The sequence below is a fragment of the Dipodomys merriami genome, unplaced genomic scaffold, assembly GCF_024711535.1.
Source record: "Dipodomys merriami isolate MVZ:Mamm:240054 unplaced genomic scaffold, mDipMer1.0.p SCAF_96, whole genome shotgun sequence".
Taxonomy (NCBI): domain Eukaryota; kingdom Metazoa; phylum Chordata; class Mammalia; order Rodentia; family Heteromyidae; genus Dipodomys; species Dipodomys merriami.
In genome coordinates this window covers 1109446-1116088 of record NW_027206579.1, presented here as the reverse complement: position 1 = coordinate 1116088, position 6643 = coordinate 1109446, and positions in this window count along the sequence as shown.

Genomic DNA, 6643 nt, shown 5'->3' with positions numbered 1-6643 from the left:
CTCACTCTAACCCTCACCCTAACACTTATCCTCACAATAAACTTAATCCTAACCCTCACACTAACCCTAATCCTCACCCTATACCTAACACTAACCCGAAACCTCACCCTTACCCTCACCCTAACCCTTACCCTCACCCTAACCATAACCCTCACCCTAAACCTAAAATTCACCCTAATCCTTACACTCGCCCTAACCCGCAAAATAACCCTAACCGTAAACCTAGAGCTCACCCTAACCCTCACCTTAACCATAACCCTAACCCTAACCATCACCCTAACCTTAACCCTCACCCTCACCCTAATCCTCACCCTAACCCTTATCCTCACACTAACCCTAAACCTTACCCTCACCCTAACTCTCACACTAACACTAATCCTTACCCTATCACTAAACCTAACCCTAACCCTCACCCTAAACCTTACCCTCACCCTAACACTAAAACTCACCCTCAACCTTAACCTCACCCAAACCCTTACCCTCACCCTAACCCGCAAACTAACCCTAACCCTAAACCTACGGCTCACCCTAACCCTCACCCTCATCATAACCCTAAACCTAACTCTCACCCTAACCCTAAACTTCAACCTCACCCTAACCCTCACCCTAACACTTACCCTCACACTAAGCCAATCCCTAACCCTAACCGTAATTCTCAAAAGAACCCTAAATCTAACACTAAACTTCACACTAACCCTAACCCTAACCCTAACCCTAACGGTGACCCTAACCCTAACCCTAACCCTCAGCCTAACCCTCATCCTAACCATAATCCTAACCCTAATCCTAACCCTCACCCTCACCTTCACCCTAACTCTTAACCTAAACCTAACACTCACCCTCACCCTCACCCTGACCTAACACTAGCCCTAACCTTCACCCTAACATTAACCCTCAACCTATACCTCACCCTCACCCTAACCCTAACCGTAACCCTAACCGTAACCCTCACCCTAACACTAAAACTAACCTTAACCTCATCCTCACACTAAACCTAACCCTAACCTATACCCTCACCACAACCTTAACCCTAAGCCTAAACCTAATCCTCACCCTAACCCTAACTCTCACCCACACACTAACCCTCACCCGAACCCTCACCCTCACCCTCACTGTAACACTCCCCCTAACCCTAAACCTAATCCTAATCCTAAACCTAACCCTCACCCTCAAACTCACCCTAACCCTAACCCTCACCCTCACTCTTTCCATCACCCTCAGCCTAACCCTAATAATAACAAAATCCTAACCCTCACCCTCACCCTCACCCTAACTCTAACCCTAAATCTAAATCTAACACTCACCCTTACCCTTACCCTAACCCTAACACTATCCCTAAGCCTCAACCTAACCCTAACACTCACCCTAATCCTAAATCTAACCCTCACCCTCAAACTCACCCTAAGTCTAACGCAAACCCTAACCCTAACCCTCACCCTCACCCTCAACCTAACCCTCACACTCACCCTAAATCTCACCCTGAACCTGACCCTACTCCTGTCCCTACTCCTCACCCTAACCCTACCCTAACCCTCAACCTAACCCTAAACCTACCCCTAACGCTAACCCGCACCTTAAACTTAATCCTCACCTACAACCTAACCCTCACTCTCACTCTAAACATCAACCAAACCCTAACCCTCACCCTAAGCCTAACCCAAACCCTAATCCAAACCCTCACACTCACCCTAACCCTCACCCTAAACTTTACTCTCACCCTAACCCTTACCCTCACCCGAACCCTGACCATAACCCTCACACTAACCATAACCCTCACTCTAACCCTAATCCTAACCCTGACCCTAAACTTCACCCTCACCCTTACCCTCAGGCTCAGTTTAACCCTAACCGTAATCCTATTCCTAACACTAACCCTCTGCCTCACCCTAAACATAACCCTAACCCTAACTTTAACCCTCACCCTAACCCTCACCCTAACCCTCACCCTCACCCTAAACATCACCCTAAACCTAATCCTCACCCTAAACCTAACACTACCCCTCACACTACCCCTCACCCTAACCCTAACCCTAACCCTCACCCTCCCTTTCACCCTCACCCTCAGCCTAACCTTAACCCTAACACTTATCCTAACCCTAACCCTCACCATAATCCTCCACCTAACCCTGACCATAACCCTCACCCTCACCCTAACACTAACCCTAACCCTAACTCTCACCTAACCCTAATCCTAACCCTCAACCTAACCCTAACCCTCACCCTGACCCTCACACTAAACCTAACCATAACCCTAACCCTCACCCTAACCCTTACACTGACCCTAACCCTCACCCTAAACCTAACCCGAACCCTCACCTTAACCCTAATCCTCATCCTAAACATAAGCCTCACCCTCACCCTCACCCTCACCCTAACTCTAACCCTCACCCTAACCTTAAACCTAAACCTAATGTTAACCCTAAACCTCACCCTCACCGTAAACCTCACCCTAACCCTTACCTTCACCCTAACACTAACCCTAACCCTCACAATAAACCTAAACCTCACCCTAAACCTAACCCTAATGCTCACACTAAACCTAACACTCACCTTAAACCTAACACTACCCCTCAGCCTAACCCTCACCCTATTCCTAACTCTAACCCTAATCCTCACCCTATCCCTAACCTTAACCCTAACCCTCACCTTAACCCTCACCCTAACCCTAACCCTCACCCTCACCCTAACCCTAATGCTAACACTAACCCTCACCCTCCTATTAACCCTCACCCTCACCCTAACCCTCACTCTAACACTTACCCACAACCTAACCCACACCCGAACCCTAACCCTAAACCTAACCTTCACCCTAACCCTCATGTTACCCCTAACCATAACCCTAACCCTAACCCTCACCCGAACCTTCACGGTAACCCTAACCCTTATCCTCTCCATAACTCTCACTCTAAACTTTACCCTCAACCTAACCCAAACCCTATCCCTAAACCTAACACTCACACTAACCCTAACCCTTACCCTCAGCCTAGCCCTTATACTAACGCTAAACCTAACTGTAACCCTCACCCTAACCGTAACCCTAAACCAAAACCTCACACTCAACCTCCACTTCCCCCTCAGGCTTACCCTAAACATAATCCTAACTCTAACCCTGAACCCCACCCTCACCCTAACCCTAAACCTAACCCTAACGCTAACCCTCACCCTCACCCTAACTAACCCAAACCCTAACCCTAACAATATACCTAACGCTAACCCTCACCCTAAAACTAACTTTAACCTAATACTAACCCTATCCCTAAACCTCACACTCACTTTCATCCTCACCCTCAGCCTAACCCTAACACTAATCCTAACCCTAACCCACACCCTCACCCTAAACCTAACCCTAACCCTCACCCTCACTCTCACCCTCACACTAACCCTCAACCTCACCCTAAACATCACCCTAACACTAACCCTCACACTAACCCTAATCCTAACCCTCACCCTAACCCTAAACCTCACCATAACCCTCACCCTCACAGTAACCTACACCCTAACCCTAACGCTAACTCTAACCCTCACCCTCACACTAACCCACACCCTAACTCTTATCCTCACACTAACGCTAACCCTAACCCTAACCCTAACTCTAACCTTCACACTAACCCTAACCCTCACCCTAACCCTATCCCTACACTTCACCCTGACTCTCATACTAACCCTAACCTCAACCACACCCTAATCGTCACCCTCACCCGAACAGTCACCCTCACCCGAACACTCACACTCTCCCTAACACTCACCCTCACAATAAACATCACCCTAACCCTAAATCTCACCCTAATCCAAACTCTAAACCTCACCCTAAATCTAATCCTCAACCTAAACCTATCCCTCACCCTGACCCTCACCCTCACCCTAACCCTAACCCTAACCCTCACCCTTACCCTAACCCTAATACTCACCCTAAACCTAACCCTCACCCTCACACTAAACCTAACCCTCACCCTCACACTAATGCCACGGACTGAAGAAACTGCTTCTTGTCCTGCTCTGTGCCCCACGTTGGGCGCCACCTGCCGCAGACCGGGTTCTGTCGGGACAACGGAGGATACCTAGGGGAGGAACCTGGAATAGGATGGGGAGATGGCAAACAGACAACTCACACACATTAGGAGTGGATGCTGAGTGCTGAGTGCGATTTAATGCAAAGGATAACAAACTTTTATAGCAAAAAGTCTCCATAAGAAAGGGCAAAAGGTTACATAATCTTGCTGCAGGGCTTCATTCTTGGGCGGTCACCAGCTGGTCGCCTGATAGGCACTTGTTTCCGGCTTTACCTCTATTTTTAAGAAATACAATGGGTTTCGATGATTGTCACCAATTAACCACTACTTTTTTCTATAGAGGCCTTAACTGTCCCATTAAGATCTTTTCTGTTCCTTCTTTAATAGTAAACACCAAGGAGACTTAGATTTATCAAGTCTCTTAGTAAATGAGGAAGTTCTTTTTCCTAAGTAGTTATCTCAGCAACTGCCATACATTCCTTCTGTTCTAGCCGCGCCTACAGCTTCTTGTAAATTTCTTACAATTCCTTCTGCTGTAGTGACTTTGTGAAACATCCAATACTTTTATATTTACTTATATTTGTCTACTAGCCTCCATGAGAGGGGTTTCAGAGTAGCACTTAACTCTGGTGAGTTAGTCATATTTTTAAGACACTCCTCAGATATTGGAGTCGTCAACACTCTTAAGAAAGAGCTTTGAATAAGGGAACGTTGACAATGAGTAAGTACAATGAACAGCAAAAACAGTAAAAGATTAATAGGCACTTTTATGAGGAAAAGATAGGCAGAAACACATCTTTTCCAGGGGTTTTGCCAGCCTTTTCCCAGGAGTAGGCCTCTTAGAAGCCCTATTCTCCGAGGTAGACTTCGGTGAAGTCCCAAAACTTGGAGATAGGTTTCTGTAAAGCCCCATTCTCTGAGGTAGACTTCGGTGAAGTCCCAAAACTCAGAGATAGGTCTCGAGGCCCCTATCATGGTCTGATAGATGGTTTCCCATGCTAAGCAGACTCTACTGGGGTCGGCGTGGCCCGACAGAACCCAGTCCGCGGCACACTAAACCTGACCCTCATCCTAACCCTTACCCTCACCCTCACCCTCTCCCTCACGCTAACCCTCATCCTAACCCTAACCTTAAACCTAATGCTAACCCTAAACCTCGCTCTCACCCTAACCCTCACCCTAACCCTTACCCTCAACCTAACCCTAACCCTAACCAACACACTAAACCTAACCCTCACTCTAACCCTAACCCTAAACCTCACACTAAACCTAACCCTCAACCTAACCCTAACCCTACCCCTGAGCCTAACCTTCACCCTATCAGTAACCTTAATCCTAAAGCTCACCCTCAACCTCTCTTTCCCCCTCAGCCTTACCCTAACCATAACCATAATCCTAACACTCAACCTAACCCTCACCCTAAGCCTATCCCTGAGCCTCACCCTAACCCTCACCCTAACCATTACCGTCAACCTAACTCAAACCCTAACCCTAAACCTAACACTCATATTAACCGTAACCCTAACCCTCACCCTATCCCTTATACTAACCCTCAGCCTAAACCTCATCTTAACCCTAAAACTAACCCTAACCCTCACGCTAACCCTAATCATCACCCTCACCCTAAACTTTACCCAAACCCTAACCCTATCCCTAACCCTAACCCGAACCCTAACTCTACCCGAATACTCACCCACACCCTAAACCTCACTCTCACAATAAACAACAACCTAACACTAACCCTCAACCTAACCCTAACCCTAACCCTCACCCTAACCATTACCCTCACCGTAAACCTAAACCTCACACTAACCCTGAGCCTAACCCTCACCCTCACCCACACCCTCACACTAACCCTATCCCTAACGCTCATCCTAACATTAACCCTCACCCTCACCCTCACCCTCACCCTAACCCTAACCCACAACCTCACCCTAATCCTCACCCTAACCCTAACCCTAAACCTTACCTAACCGAAAAACTCACACTCACTCTCACCCTCAACCTAACCCTCAACCTAGCCCACCCCCTAACACTAACCCTCACCATAACCCTAACCCTCACACTCACACTCACCCTCACCCTAACCCTAAACCTAACCCTTACCCTCACCCTAACCCTAACCCTCACACTGAGCTTAACTCTCACCCTAACCCTAACCCTACCTTTCAGACTAACCCTCACCTTTACCCTAACTCTAACCCTCACCCTAACCCTAACACTATCACTAACCCTCACACTAACCCTAACCTTAATAATGAACCTAACCCTCAGCCTCACCCTCACCATAACCCTAACACTCACCCTAATCCTAAACCTAACCCTAGTCCTCACGCTAACACTTACCCTCACCCTCACCCTAACCCTAACGCTCATCCTCACCCTAACCCTCACCCGAAGCCTTACCGTCACCCTAACTCTAATCCTAACCCTAACCCTCACCCTAACCCTAAACCTATCCCTAACCCTCACCCTAACCCTAACCCTCATCCTACCTCACATTCAACCTAACTGTCACCCTAACCCTTACCGTCACCCTAAACCAACCCTAATCCTCACACTAAACCTAACCCTCACCCAAACTCTAATGTTACCCCTCACCCTAACCCTCACCCTCAACCTAACCCTAACCC